Source organism: Narcine bancroftii, chromosome 4 (genome assembly GCF_036971445.1).
Source record: "Narcine bancroftii isolate sNarBan1 chromosome 4, sNarBan1.hap1, whole genome shotgun sequence".
NCBI classification, from domain to species: Eukaryota; Metazoa; Chordata; class Chondrichthyes; order Torpediniformes; family Narcinidae; genus Narcine; species Narcine bancroftii.
Window position 1 is genome coordinate 230684566 of NC_091472.1, and position 15271 is coordinate 230699836.

A 15271-nucleotide genomic window follows, 5' to 3' on the forward strand; every position below is an offset into this window, starting at 1 on the left:
GTTTACATTAATTTGATGGGGGATAGAGACCCAGGGTAGAGCACAGAAATGGGGAAGAACAGGCAAATAAATGATGGAAAACGTAGTCAGTCCAGATGACGGGGGAGAGAGTAAGAGCAGAGGGTGAGGACAGAAACATCAATCGGTCCAGTGGGCAGAACTGGATGAGTCAAGGTGAGGTCATGGGAGGAGGGCAAGCACTTGAATCATCGCCTATGAACAAAGTTCTAGGTAAATGGGATTGAGTTGAGGGTTATGTAACCAAAGTTGATCCAAGGGCCTGTTTCTCTGCCACACGGCTCGATGATTCAATGGCATCCTGGTGAACCTTCTCTGCACCCTCTCCATTGCAACCAAATGCTTGTGATAAAATGGGGACCAGAGCAGCACACACACTCCGTCTGGACCCTAATCAATATTACATCGTTCAAGTGTACTATCATCTGATTGTACAAGCACAACCCGACGAACCCATATTCTCCCATCCTCGGTGCAAAAACATGCAAACACACATCCAGGCAAAACATACATACAGACAAGCAATACATATGCAGTACATATATACATATATAAATATTGTTTAATCAACAGTGGAGTCTCAGAGGATTTGTGTGAGCAGTCCATTCGGTCGTGCAGCAGTCTCACTGCCCATGGGAAGAAATTGTTTCTCAGACTGGAGGTTCTGGCTCTGATTCTCCTGTATCTCTTTCCCGACAGGTGTAGCTGAAAGGTGCAGTGGGCAGGGTGGAAGGAGTCCTCAACTATTTTGCAGACAATGATCCCGATAAATCACGTCAATATGATCCTCTCTGCCAACTTTTATGGATCTGTCGCCCAGTTGGCCCTCCTCCCATGACCTCACCTTGACTCATCCAGTTCTGCCCACTGGACCGATTGATGTTTCCGTCCTCACCCTCTACTCTTACTCTCTCCCCCATCATCTGGACTGATACATTTTCCATCATTTATTTGGCTGTTCTTCCCCATTTCTGTGCTCTACTCTGGGTCTCTAACCCCCATCAAATTAATGTAAACCTGATGTTCCAATGAGGAGAATTCCTGGGTTGTGAGCTGGAGACTGGGGTTCAGACCCAGGGACTTCTGACTCAGAGTGAACCTGAGGTGAGATGAATGTTTATTGTCATATACATAATTACCATGTACAGATGCGCTGGAATTCTTGCTTTCTACAGCAACGTAGGTACACTAAACATACCATCAAACAATAAATCAAATTACCTTAAGATACAGGAGGAGAAATAGGCTATTCAGCCCATCAAATCTGCCCCACCATTTCATAGATAGTTGATCCATTTTCTCACTCAGCCCCATTGCCTGGCCTTCTCCCCATAAGTTTTGATTCCCCAGTTAATCAATCTCTCCCTTAAACACACCACATGAGAAAGAATTATAATAAGCATCGGGGATAGATAAACATTCACAGTTGCAAAAAAACAAAATTGTTAATGGCCCATTTGACACTACAATAATGAGCAAAGTGACTGAAGCCAGCAGTAGAATCATCCATCTCTCACACAGTATTCACTCAACAACCAAATTTGGAAATTTATCTCCCAGGTATTACGAAGTAAAGGTGATCAGCACCCAGAAATATGAATATTCACCCACCCCACCCCCCCACAATATTACCCATAAAATAGGCATTATGTAACCCAACCAACAGCATTTACATGTGAATGAAGTGAACAGAACCCCTACTCAGAACTCAAGACAATCTCTGAATGGTAGTGAAGTGCCTGGCACGTTGTGCACAGTCAAGGGCACAGTGTTCCGTAACCATAAGCAACTCCCTGTCCCATTTTTCGGCTTTTGTTTCCAGCGTCTGCAGTGATGCATTTCTATTTTAATTCCTTATAACTGAGGATATAGGAAAGAATTGGGCTGAAGATTTGAAATGATTGACAAAGCTGCCAAACCTGTCATTTGCTTCATTAGACCAAGTTGGTTCCTGGACTGGTATAATCAGGGTGTGAAACACAGTCTGCCGGTGCAGTGGTTGAAATAAAAACACAATGCTGGAGAAACTCAGCAGGTCACACAGTGTCCTTTATATTAGCAAAGATAAAGATTTATAACCAACATTTCAGGCCTGACCCATCAAGGTTTGAGCAAAATATAGGCAGGTGCCTGAATAAAATGGGGGGGGGGGGGGTGGGAAATGGGGTGGAGGGGAAAGGGAGAAGAGCACAGGCCAACAGACAAGAGGTTGTAGGTAGATAATGGAGGATGGGCACAACCCTCCCTTATCTCAATTGGGTGGACCTAATTGGGTGTAATTGGATGGCATGGGCTCGTGGGCCTGAAGGGTCTGTTACTGTGCTGTATGTCTAAATTTAAAGAGAAAACAATAAAAGGGAGGACTGAGAATAGAGAGGGAATTGAGAGGGGAGGGCTGCAGGATAGGGGACAGAGGTATAGAGAAGAGAGAGAGAACAGGGAGTGGTCTAACAGAAGTCGATGTTAATGGCATCTGTTTGGAGAATCCTCCCAGAGGGTGTAGCTCCTCCAATTTACGGGTGGCCTCGGTTTGACAATGCGAGGCCATGGACAGACACGTCTGCGCAGAATTAAAATAGTTGGCCATTGGGAGATACCCGCCATTGACGCGGACAGAGAGAAGGTGCTCAGCCAAGCGATCTCCCAGTCTGCATCCAGTCCCTCTGATGTAAAGGAGACCACGACAGGAGCACCGGATGACCCCTGCACATTCACAAGTGTTGCTCCATTTGGAAGGCCCATTTGGGGCCCCCGAATGGTGGTGAGGGAGGAGGTGTGGGGGAAAGTGGGGCACTTCCTGTGGCCACAGGAAGGCGACTGGTGGGAGTGAGGAGCAGACTACTTTTTGGTATATTCATAGGCAGTGTTCTGACATCACTAACCCTGGTCTATATTTAGCATCTTCATAACCAGCAAAAATGAGAACGTTTCATCCGATCATTCAGTATAGGATTCAAGTATGGATGACAGAGGTGAAAGCTTAAGAGTGCCTGCACACAGCATTGCAATATCCAATCAGCAGGTTATTTATACAGCTCTTCCTTCACTGGGACTTGTCCTTATGTCACAGATTTCTTATTCAGGATAACTCAGGCTTAAAATTAATCGGGTCTGACACACCAGGGAAACTCATTAGTGCTGGCAGCTGGCGCACCAACGAGTTTTTCCTCTTCAACGTGCCCCATGACCCCACAGACAGTTTGTTCATTACCAAGCTCGATGGAAATCTGGTGTAGGATGCGACTTCCACAGCACACTCCAGAACCCGTGCTAGTTCATTTGCAGGCAGGAGAAGCTATATGCGTGAACAACCTCCTCAGTTTGACAACAGCTGAAAGGAGGGGAACAAAAGTCCCTCCTGGGTTAAACAGCCATTGCAGCACGCCAGGCTTTGATGCGCACCCATCCCCATGGCACCTGATCTCCATGGCAACACCTGTGGTTCCACCCGGGGAATGCTCTTCCCGTGACAATTGTAACAGGCCAGTTCAAAAGATCACTCACTGCTCTTAATGGGTTAATGTTAGACAGACATTTTCAGGAAAAACACTGGGAATGCATGTGCACTGTTGCCTCAAGTGTTATGCCTGGCAATCTTTCCCCTTTCCTCTCAGTGCTGATACAGGCTTTCCCCTTGGAACATCAACCCAAACTTTTTATCTCCACAGATGCTGCCTGACCTGCTGCGTTTTCCCAGTGTCCTGCCTGTGGCACAATAAAAACATGGGAGCAGAAGTAGGCTATTCTGCCCATCGAGTCTGCCCCACTATTTAATCATGAACTGATCCATTTTCCCGCTCAGCCCCACTGCCCGGCCGTCTCCCCATAACCCTTGATGCCCTGGCTCATCCAGAATCTACCAGTCTCTGCCTTAAATACACCTAATAATTTAGCCTCCGTGACTGCCTGTGGCCACAAATTCCACAGATTTACCAACCTGTGGTTAAAGTCATTCCTCCACATCTCAGTTCTAAGCCGGCGCCCTTCAATCCTGAAGTTGTGCCCTTTTGTCCTTGACTCCCCAACCATGAGAAACAACCTTTCTATATCTACTCATTCTAAATTCCAATGAGTACAAGAGCATTTCCTCATATGATAACTCTTTCATTCCTGGAATCATCCTTGAGAACATCTCTGAACCTTCTTCATTCTTAATGAGGAGCCCAAAGCTGCTTACAATCCTCCAAGTGAGGTCTCATCAGTGCCTTAGAAATAGGGCGGCCATCTCCAACTTACCAAAATGGAGGCCATCCAAGGTCAGCATCAGAAACTCTCTCAGCGAGGGGAGGGATGGGGGAAGCTTACCTGGCATGAACCTTCGTGCGCCGCCGTCACACTTCCCCCTCATTGTGCATGCACCAGCCGCTACATCATGCGCTGCCATCACCATTCCCCCTCATCGCACGCATGGCTGTGCATGTCGCATCTAACAGGTAAGTGCCCTTTCTGCTCCTTAATTTGTCCTCTATTTAGGGGTGTAGGGTCTACACCCCCAAATGAGGATGAATTAATGCCCAGTTCAAGTGGTGCTGGAAGGAAGACAGAGTCCTCAAAAGCCAGACTGTCTAGCCTAAAACCAGATGTCTGGCCACCCTACTTATAAAACACTGGACAATGAAGATTCTGCGACCTGAACACTTTCCCTGGTGTATTTTATGGATTTTAAGCTGCTGATCACAAAAATCATCTTAAAATTTTCCTATCATGTACTTTTTATTTTAGGTTTTACCAATATTTGTGATTTCCTGTCATATTTTAAGTCTGCTTCAGGCATACAAAACCACAAAGTGTCATTGAAAATTCATTTTCTGCATTCGCCCTTGGACTTCATCCCCACTGATCTCGGCGCAGTCAATGACGAACACGGTGAAAGGTTTCCCCAGCACATCACGCAATGGTTTTTTAGATGCCACCGGTTTTTGTGAGTTCCTGACATATTTTAAGTCTATGAGTATTGTCTTCGACCTGGGCACACTTAGTCAGGATAGATGCAGACAGATTGTATGTTGATGCTCATGCTCTTCAGGCACTAGTATCATGAGTATACAGGTGGTCTTATGTCCATAATGGGGACCAAAGGATCAGTTGTATCTCAGAATGGATGCAAGTCGGAATTGTACCCGCATATAAGTACCGAAGTTTTAAAGCAAACTTTTAAAATTAAATCTCTTTTTCATCATAGAATTGTTGATCAAACTTGGCAAATCTTTTCACATTCTGGTCCGTATTTACCTTGTAGTCAGCATTCCAGGATCCTGGGGCTGCATGCGGACATCTTGAATCCTGTGCGCATGTGTGAGTCTTCAATTGGCACTTGCGCGAGCCTTGGGTGGGTTCGCATTTTGGAGTTCAGTAGGTGTATGTGCAAGATTTAAGAGCCCTGATGATATTGAAATTGCACTCTCAACTCTTACCATGTGCCACACGAACTCCAATACATGAACCAACCGCACGTGCGACTACCAAAGACTCACACATTCACGCCGGAATCAAGATGGTCGCGCCCAACCCCAGAATCCCGGAATACAGACTAACAAGGTAAGTATACACATTTTAGCTCTTACATGCCCTGTATTCCTGTTATAGTTTGTAAAATACAAAATAAACTGCGTAAATTTTATATACTTTTAATATTTTTTTAAAAATTTGGTCGCATGTGCTGATGGACGTAAGTCATATAGGTTGTAAGTCGGGGACTACCTGTATGTAACAATAGCATTTTTTGTCTTCAGGAAGAGTAATGCAGCAGAAAATATCTTGTCAATGTCCCAACAGCTGTGATACATTTTGTTTCTTTTGTGGCAAGTATACACTTAAGGCTCAAAGATGCTGCATGACTGCACATATTAAGAAAGCCAATGAGCTCTCCTTCAGTTGAAAAATTAGTGACTAGGACAAACCCTGGGCTCCTCACATTTGCTGAGCAACATGTGCAGTCAACCTGAGAGCTTGGCTCAGAGGTACATTATGCGATTAAACATGCTAAATTTAATAAAAGTTCATTTAATGTTTCTCCAACTTCCTATGTGAGGCAGCAAGTCTGAAATTGCCTTTGTGTTCAACTTGAAATTGTCTATCATAATCCCCAATTTTATTCCAGGAACCAAGCAGTTTGTAAAAGTTTGTTGTCCCATGTAATCTGATTGATTGTCTCTCCCCTATGATATTGAAGCAAATTTCCAAAATAGTCTTGCCCCAGCAAGAACAAGCCAATAATGGATGCCAAGAGGAATTGGCTACCTTGTTGATCAGGTCCCAGGTACAATCTCAACCTGAGACTCCCAAAATTAAACATGAGAGTCGGCAGACACTAGGATCGAGGGCTGCATCAAATTCTCTGGAAAAATTAAAGCATCAAAGACAAACTTATGTCACATGGCTCATAGTCTCAGGATGTCCCAAAGATGAGAAGCAAAGACAGATTTTCAGCAGGTGGTTCCTATTTGCAGTGAAGGAATTGGTTCTTTCAATTTATGCCCTGCAAACTCCCACAAAATAGCAATGTGAACAGATGATCTGTTTCAGTGGCATCACTGTGAGTGATAAATAAATCCCCTTTAAAATATTGCAATTGGATCTTCCTGCCAGAATTACGTCTCATCTGGAAAACACCAACCCTCCCCCAGTTGGATCTGATGTAGGATTTGAACCTTCTACCTCAAGGACAAAACCTCATTCCTCTGAGCCATGTCAAATTAAAGCAGCATTTTACCAAATGTCTTTGGGGCACATCTGATTCCTGATTGTTGGCCTTTGTTCCTCTCTTTTGGATATGATTTAGTCAGAGGTGGCTGTCTCTGGCAACCTCTCTATTTATTCTCCATCCCCAATTAAATTGAGCCTCACCTTGATACATATTAACCAATGATGGTGGATTCTTTTCACTGAAGGACGTCGCTGAACCAGGCGGATTTTTACAATTCAAGTTTTTTTTTATTCCAGATGAGTTCATGGTTGGAATTTTGGCAGCAGCTAAAGGCAGTTCCACCAACCTCCAGCTTCACATCAAAGCTCTGTGCCCTGATTTGGATGTTCATTTTCCAAATGGGATATTTGGCCAGACCTGGATCTTCACCACCACAGCTCAGTGATCATTTTATAGTCACTGAGTCATGGAGAACAGAAAAGGCCTATCAGCCCAACTCATCCACGCCAACCATGTTGGCATTCTGGGCTAGTCATATTTGCCTGCATTTAGTTCAAATCCTTCTTATCCATAGAAACATAGAAGACTACAGCAGAGAAACAGGCTTCTTTGGCCCTTCTAGACAATGCTGAACCACTTTTTTTACCTAGTCGCATTGACCTGCACCCAGTCCATAGTCCTCCATGCCTCTCTTATCCATCCATGTACCTGTCCAAATTCTTCTTAAATGTCAAAAATGAGCCCGCATTCACCACCTCAGGTGGCAGCTCGTTCCACACTCTCACCACTCTCTGTGTAAGGAAGTTCACTCTCACATTCCCCCTAAACTTCTCCCCTTTCACTCTTAACCCATGTCCTCTGGTTTGTATCTCACCTACCCTCAGTGGAAAAAGCCCATCTGTTTATTCCCCTCAAAATTTTAAATACCTCTATCAAATCTCCCCTCATTCTTCTACGCTCTCGGAAATAAAGTCCAAACCTGTTTAACCTTTCCCTATAACTCAGTTCATGAAGTCCAGCCAACATCCTAGTAAATCTTCTCTGCACGCTTTCTATCTTATTGATATCTTTCCTGTAATTAGATGACCAAAACTGCACATAATTCTCCAAATATGACCCCATCAATGTCTTATACAACTTCACCATAACATCCCAACTCTTGTACTCAATACTCTGATTTATTAAGGCCAATATGCCAAAAGCTCTTTACAACCCTATCCACCTGAAAAACCACTTTCAGAGAATCATGTACCTATATACCCAGGTCTTTCTGTTCTTCTGGACTCCTCAGTGCCCTACTGTTTACCGTATATCTTCTACCTTGGTTTGTCCTTCCAAATTGCAACACCTCACACTTGTCTGCATTAAATTCCATCTGCCATTTTCAGCTCATTTTTGCAGCTGGCCCAGATCCCTCTGCAACCTTGGAAGACATTCTTCTCTGTCCTCAACACCTCCAATCTTATTGTCATCTGTAAACTTGCTGATCCAATTTGCCACATTATTATCCAGATCATTAATATAGATGACAAACAATAATGGGTCCCAGCACCGATTCCTGAGGGTCATCATTAGCCACAGGGCTCCAGTCTGAGAAGCAATCATTCATCACTACTCTCTTACTTCTTCCATCCAGCCATTGTCGAATCCATTTCACTACTTCACCATGAACATGCAGCATATGAACCTTCCTGACTAACCTCCCACGTGGACCTTGTCAAAGGCCTGACTAAAGTCCATGTAGTCAACATCCGCAGCCTTTCCTTCATCAACTTTCCTGGTAACCTCCTTGAAAAAACTGTATAAGTTTGGTTAAGCATGACCTACCATGCACAAAGTCATATTGACTATCCCTAATCAGTTTCTGGCTATCCAAATACTTGTACATCTGATCTCTTAGAACACCTTCCAATAATTTACCTACTACTGATGTCAGGCTCACCGACTGGCCTATAATTTCCAGGGTTACTTTTGGAGCCTTTTTTAAACAATGGAACAACATGAGCTACCCTCCAATCCTCTGTACCACACCCATGGCTAAAGATATTTTAAATATTTCTGCCAGAGCCCCTGCAATTTCTCCCTCAAAGTTCAAGGGAATATGTTGTCAGGCCCTGGGGATTTATCCTCCCTTTTCTGCTTTAAGACAGCAAGTATCTCCTCCTCTTTAATCTGTATAAGGTTCCTTGAACTGTCTGCTTGTTTTCCTTACTTCCCACTACTATCTGCCTGTATCCTGAGTAAATACTGATGAACAAAAAACATTTAAAATCTCCCCCAATTCATTTGGCCCCATATAAAGCCAACCAGTCTGATCTTCAAAGGGACCAATTTTGTCCCTTACTATCCTTTTACTCTTGACATACCTGTAGAAACCCATTGGATTTTCCTTCTCATTGTCTGCCAAAGCAACCTCATGTCTTATTTTTTGCCTTCCTGATTTCTTTATTCAGGTTTTCCTTGCATTTCTTATACTGCTCAAGAACCTCAGTTGCTCCACGTTGCCTATACCTGCTGTACGCCTCTCTCTTCTTCCAAAACCAGATCCCCAATATCCCTTGAAAATCAAGGTTCCCTACATCTACTAACCTTGCCTTTAATCCTGACAGGAACATACAAACTCTACTCTCAGAATTTCACCTTTGAAGATCTTCCACTTACCTCGCACTTCCTTTCCTGAAACCACTTCTTCCAATCCATGCATTCTTGGTCCTTTCTCATTACCTCAAAATTAGCCTTTCTCCAATTTAGAATCTCAACCCAAGGCTTATACCTATCCTTTTCAATAATTAACTTGAAATAATGGCATTATAATCACTGGACCCAAAATGTTCCCCTACACATACTTCTGTTACCTGTCCCGTCTTGTTCTCTTAAAGGAAATCCAGTATTGGATCTCTAGATGGTACCTCTATATATAGATTTAGAAAACTCCAAAGCCATTCAGCCCTTTTACAGTATGGGAGTCCTAGTCAATATGTGGAAAATTAAAATCCCCCACAATCACAACCTTAGGTTTCCTGCAGTTGTCTGCTCTCTCTCCACAGATTTACTCCTCTAATTCTGGCTGACTACTGGGAAGTCTCTAATGCAATCCCATAAATTCCTTTCCTGTTCCTCAGCTCCACCCATACAGCTTCAGAAGATGAGCCCTCAGGTCTGTCCTGCCTGAGCACAGCTGTGACATTTTCCATGAAGAACAATGCCACTCCTCCCCCTTTCACCCTTCCCCATTTCATTGCATCTGAAGCAATGAAGCCCGGAACATTGAGCTGCCAGTCCTGTCCCTCCTGCAACCAAGTTTCATTAATGATCATAATATCATAATTTCACATGCCAACCTATGCTCTAAGATCATCTTCTTTTCCTACAAATAGATGCACTTTAGAAAATTTCCACCACGTACACTCCGTTAACTTCTAATTTTCCAAGGTTGCAGAGGGATCTGGGCCAGTTGCAAAAATGGGCTGAAAGTGGCAGATGGAATTTTCACATCACCTTTTCCCTCCTCCACTCCTCTATCTGCTCTGGCACTCTGGTTCCCCTCCCCCTGCAAATCTAGTTTAAACGCATCAGAGCAGCACTAGCAAACTTTCTTGCAAGGCTACTAGTCTCCCTTCAGTTCAGATGTAAACCATCCCGTTGGAACAGGAGAGAGCCCAATGATTCAGAAACATGAAGCCCTCCCTCCTGTACCATCTCTTTAGCCACATGTTAAGCTGCATTATTCTCCTATTTCTAACTTCACTAGCATGTGGCTCAGGAGGCAATCCTGAGATCACAACCCTGGAGGTCCTGTCCTTCAACCTAGCACCTAACCTCTTGAAGTCTCCTTGCAGGACCTTCTTACCCATGCTGTTGGTCCCTACATGGACCACGACACATGGCTGCTCACCCTTCCTCCTGGGATTGCCATGAACTCAATCCGAGATATCTCGGACCCTGGCGCCAGGGAAGCCACATACCAGCTGGGATTCTCAATCTCTTCCGCAGAATCTCTTATCTATGGAATCCCCTATCACTACAGCTTGCCTCTTCTCCTCCCTTCCCTTCTTAGTCAGAGGACCAAATTCTGTGCCAGAGACCTGATTGCCATGGCTTGTGTCTGGTTGTCCATTCCCCCCAGCAGTAACCAAAATAGTATACTTGTTATTGAGGGGAGTAACCACAGGGGTGCCTTGCACTGTCTGCCTGTTCCCTTTCCCTCTTGTAGTGTCACTACAACTCCTGTCTATCATACCCTCTCCCCCCCAAATTATCCAGAGTTCATCCAACTCCAGCTCCAATACTTTAACTCGGCTTGTCAGAAGCTGCAGCTGGATGCATTTCTCGCAGATGAAGTCATCAGGGATCCTGCTGGCATCCTTGACGACTCGTGTTCTGCAAGAGGAGCATTCCCGTCTTGGCTGCCATTCCCTCTGTTTATGACTAGAGGGACAAAATGTATGATATCTAAAACCTGCCCTTACCTGTGCCTACCTGCAGAATCCTTTTTGTTCCTCGAATAGCGTAGCCTTTTCTGACTTCAACTCCTACTATCCCTCACCAAAGCCTGTTGAGCCTAAGTCTTACCACTCTGACTCAGTTCACTCTGACGATGATCGCTCCCTCAATGACTGCTCCGCTACACAGTCCTCACTTCCACCATGGAGGAAAGAGAGAGACCTTGTCTTTTTCTTTTCCTCCTCCTTTGTCTCCTTTCCTACACCTCTCCACCCCTTCCCTTCCCTCTCCTATCATAGAGAAACCCTTCTTCATCATCTGCCTTCTCCCCATCACCTCAGCTTTTTTTCTCCTGCCTTCTTACTTGTATCCATCATAACCTTTTACCTGTAAGCCTGTGCTCCACCCCTTTATCTTGCTCCCTCCTCTTTGCCTCCTCCCCTTCCCCCTTCCTTTTATTCCAGATCCTTTATAAAGAGCCCACACCTGAAACATTGGCTACCCTTAACTTCCTATAGATGCTGTGTGACCTGCTGAGTTTCTCCAACGCCTTTGTGTATCGTATCAAACTTAAAATGCACATATGACTACAAAAAAACACAAGGCTGGAGAAACTCAACAGGTCAAACAGTGCACACGATAGAGCAAAGACAACCAAAGTTTCAGGCTTGAGCCCTTCATCAAGGTTTGAGCAAAATGTAGGCTGGTGTTCGTCTTCAGCCTCCAGTACCTCCTCCCTGATGGTAGCAGTGAGAAGAGGCATGGTCTGGATGGTGAGGGTCTTTGAGGATAGAGGCTGCTTTCTTGAGACACTGCCTTTTGTAGATGCCCTTAATGGAGTGAAGATCAATGCCCAAGATGTTACTGGCCGAGTTCACAGCTCTCTGAAGCCTTCTCCAGTCCTGGGTCCGTTTTGAGGTCTTGCCATTACTCCCTGAGGCAAAGGTTCTGCAAGGGCCAATAAACTCAAGATTCAGGGAAAGAGAAGTAAAATCCTTCAGGTCCGCAGCATCCTGTCCTTTTCAAAAAAAAAATAGGATTGCTCTAATGTTCTGCCGTGACACAGTGTCTGATTCGCTGATGGTCAATCACATCTTTTGGTGAGTTTAATTTGTTTTATTTTCACAGGAAACAGGAAGAAAAATGTGTGGCAAGGCACAACTGGTGTAACAAGCAACTGCAGCAGGTCACTTGCAAACTAACCTTCCCCACTGCGTAGATGGGAAATCCCACTGTCCTGCGTAATGCCGCAAGCTTCAATAACAGATACCAAGGGAAATATTAACACTGGGAGCAACTTGTCAATTGATGAAAACCCTCTCATGAATAGATTTTTTTTTTAACAAGTAAATGGATTAATGATCTCTCCTTACGAGTGTAACCTAAATGGTTGTATGATTAATCATGGTTATGGTTAATCCATGAATAAATCTTGTATGTTGGCTAATTACACAATGTGTCTGGATAACTTACTTCCCTTCAAACCATTGTGTTCATTTTGTACAGGTCCCATGAACAGTGGTAGACCTCTAGATTGAGTATTAGTGGGCAACAGCTCTGCTTGTCTCAATCCTCAGTGGAACTTCAACTAACATCTGGGGGCCCGGATTATCATTTTCCATCAGAAAGACCCTGAACCTCCTCAAGCAGCTGGGAGGAATGTTGTACACGTGGCACAAGGTGGGGTGGTAAGAGAGGCATGATGAGGGGGCAGCTCCTCAGTTATTTGCAGATTCAGGCTGACACAAATATGTACACGCAATTCACACTCAGACACATACATATACATGTATGCACACAAACTCAGACTTAGACAAACACACATGCACAAGGACACACACACACACACACACACACACACACACACACACACACACACACACACACACACACACACACACACACACACACACACATGTATAGACATGCTTATTTATACAGATAAAGACAGGTACTGTAAGTGCATACAGTCATTGGCCCGCTTCCTTTGGAGTTATGAAGCCTTGCACATAACCTTGCACACACACCCAGGGGCATAACCAGATTCTAATGTTAAAAGGTGCCATGTCCTGCTGTTCTCTCTGAGCTGTGCACGTGTGCATGAGCACACTCATTTTGCAACCAGCGCACAAAGGCAATTAATGTGCACATAAAAGGTTGGTGACCTAAAATAATACAGTTCAAAGTACAAAATAAAATCTTAACTAAACGCGTTACTTTGTAGAATGCAATCATACTTGTATCATGTTAAAACATGCCAATACAATTTTATTAGTTATGAGAGATAGGCTGTGCCAAAATGATCTTGAAACAATTTCAAGTTGACATTTCCACAAGTATTCAGTGCCCACATACTTTTGACACCAGAAAAAAATTTGCGCAAGTGGTTACTTTTTTAGATGCTGCGTGACCCATTGAGTTTCTCCAGCACTTTTGCTTGCTGCACTAGACCCCAGCAGATGGGCCTTTTCTTGTTTACTTAGAGTTAGTAATAGCTCCTTTGCAAATGGGTGGGTGGCTGAGGGGGTAGGAGAAATGAAGGATGTGAACAACTATGCCCAGGAGAAAATAAAGCATTTACTGGAAACCATCTCACAAGATCAATCAACGCTAACAGCACTGCAATACACTTCAGTTTTCCTGACATTATCATGCTCTTGAATGGACCTTTCATTAGTAAAGGCTGATGTTATTGTTTCACTGTATTTTTGTCAATAGCCTGCCCTTTGCCTGTGTGATGCTACACCCTGTACACCCTGCACTCTGTGTATTACATGACCTGCTTGAATTGACTTGACTGGATAGCATGAAAAGCTTTTCGCTGAATCGTGTGGCATGCAAGAATCAGTTCAATTCAATTCAGAGATTCAGGTTAATTACATCCTTCAGTTCTGTCTGAGACCAGATTTCACATTCTCTAATAAACTCAGGAGTTTCACAGGTTCCTCTGGTTTCCTCCCACAACCCAATGACAAGCTGGCAGATTAATTGGTCACCGTAAATCACCCCTGTGGCTAAAAAAATCAAAAGGGAGTTGATGGGCATGTAGGAGAGCAAATTAGTTGCAGGGTGCAGGGCAATAAGGGGGGGGGGGGTGATGGGATTGCTTGGCTGGGAACTAGTGGGCCAAATGGCCTCCCCCTGTGTTATGATATGAAAGCAAAAGCTCTGAATAGGGCAAACTGCATAGAATGAAGCATGGGTTGGTCAATGCTATATTGACAAAGTACATTGAAAGGTATTACAGTAAACAAGCAAGGACTAAAATTTAAAGTATAACAGGTAGTTCACAAGTCATATTGTCTGGACATAGCCAAAAAAAGGCACATCAAGAAAAGTCCAGACACGTTCATCAGGCCTTGTTAAGGATTGCATTAGGGTGGAAAGAAAAAAGTTTGAAAGCCACTGTTTTAATCATACCTAATCGGCTCATTATGTGCAAGGTTTCATAACTCCAAAGGAAGCGGGCCAATGACAATTTTTCTCAAGCAAAATATTTCAGTAACAATTGGGTCTAGAGCAGTGATTCTCAACCTTCCCTTCCCACTCACATCCCACCTTAAGCAAACCCTTACTAATCACAGAGCACTTATGGCATAGGGATTACCTAAACTGGTATGGGAGTGGAAAGAAAAAGTTTGAAAACCACTGGATTAGATCAAGGGAAATGGTTTTTTATGTTACCCAAAAAAAGCAGAAATGCTGAGTGTAAAAAAAAAACAGAATTCAGCAAAAGAGGAGCAAGAAACAGCATCAGAGACCTGGGTTTGAATCCCACGCTGGCTGATAGGTGTTTGTACGTTCTCCCTGTGTCTGAGTGGGGTTCCTCCAGGAGCTCCAGTTTCCTCCCACCCTTCAAAATGTACTGGAGTTGTAGGTCAATTGGATGTAATTGGGCAGCAAGGGCTCGGTGGCCAAAAGGGCCTGTTACTGTGCTGTGTGTCTAAATTTAAATTTAAACTGACAGGGAAGGAATATAGAGAATGAGAATAACCCCGTGAATAACTATCACAGGCTGGAAAATCTGTCAGAAATATCTATAACATAGAACTTTACAGCCTTTTGGTCCACGGTAATCTAATCCTTCCCAACCTCACACCCATAACCCTCTGTTTTTCTTACATCCACGTGCCTACTTAAGAGACTTTTGAATGTCCCTATTGT

The 15271-nt window shown here is 44.0% G+C and overlaps 1 protein-coding gene across 4 annotated transcripts in view; it reads left to right on the forward strand.

Annotated features, from left to right (window-relative positions):
* LOC138761700 (protein S100-B-like) overlaps positions 1–12562 on the forward strand; it is a 39363-nt gene extending 26801 nt beyond the window's left edge. For all 4 annotated transcript variants that reach the window (XM_069934280.1, XM_069934279.1, XM_069934278.1 and 1 more), the window contains exon 4: positions 12236–12562. The gene's annotated coding sequence lies outside the window, so the exon portion shown is untranslated. The remainder of the gene's footprint in view (positions 1–12235) is intronic.
* Positions 12563–15271: the final 2709 nt, after the last annotated feature.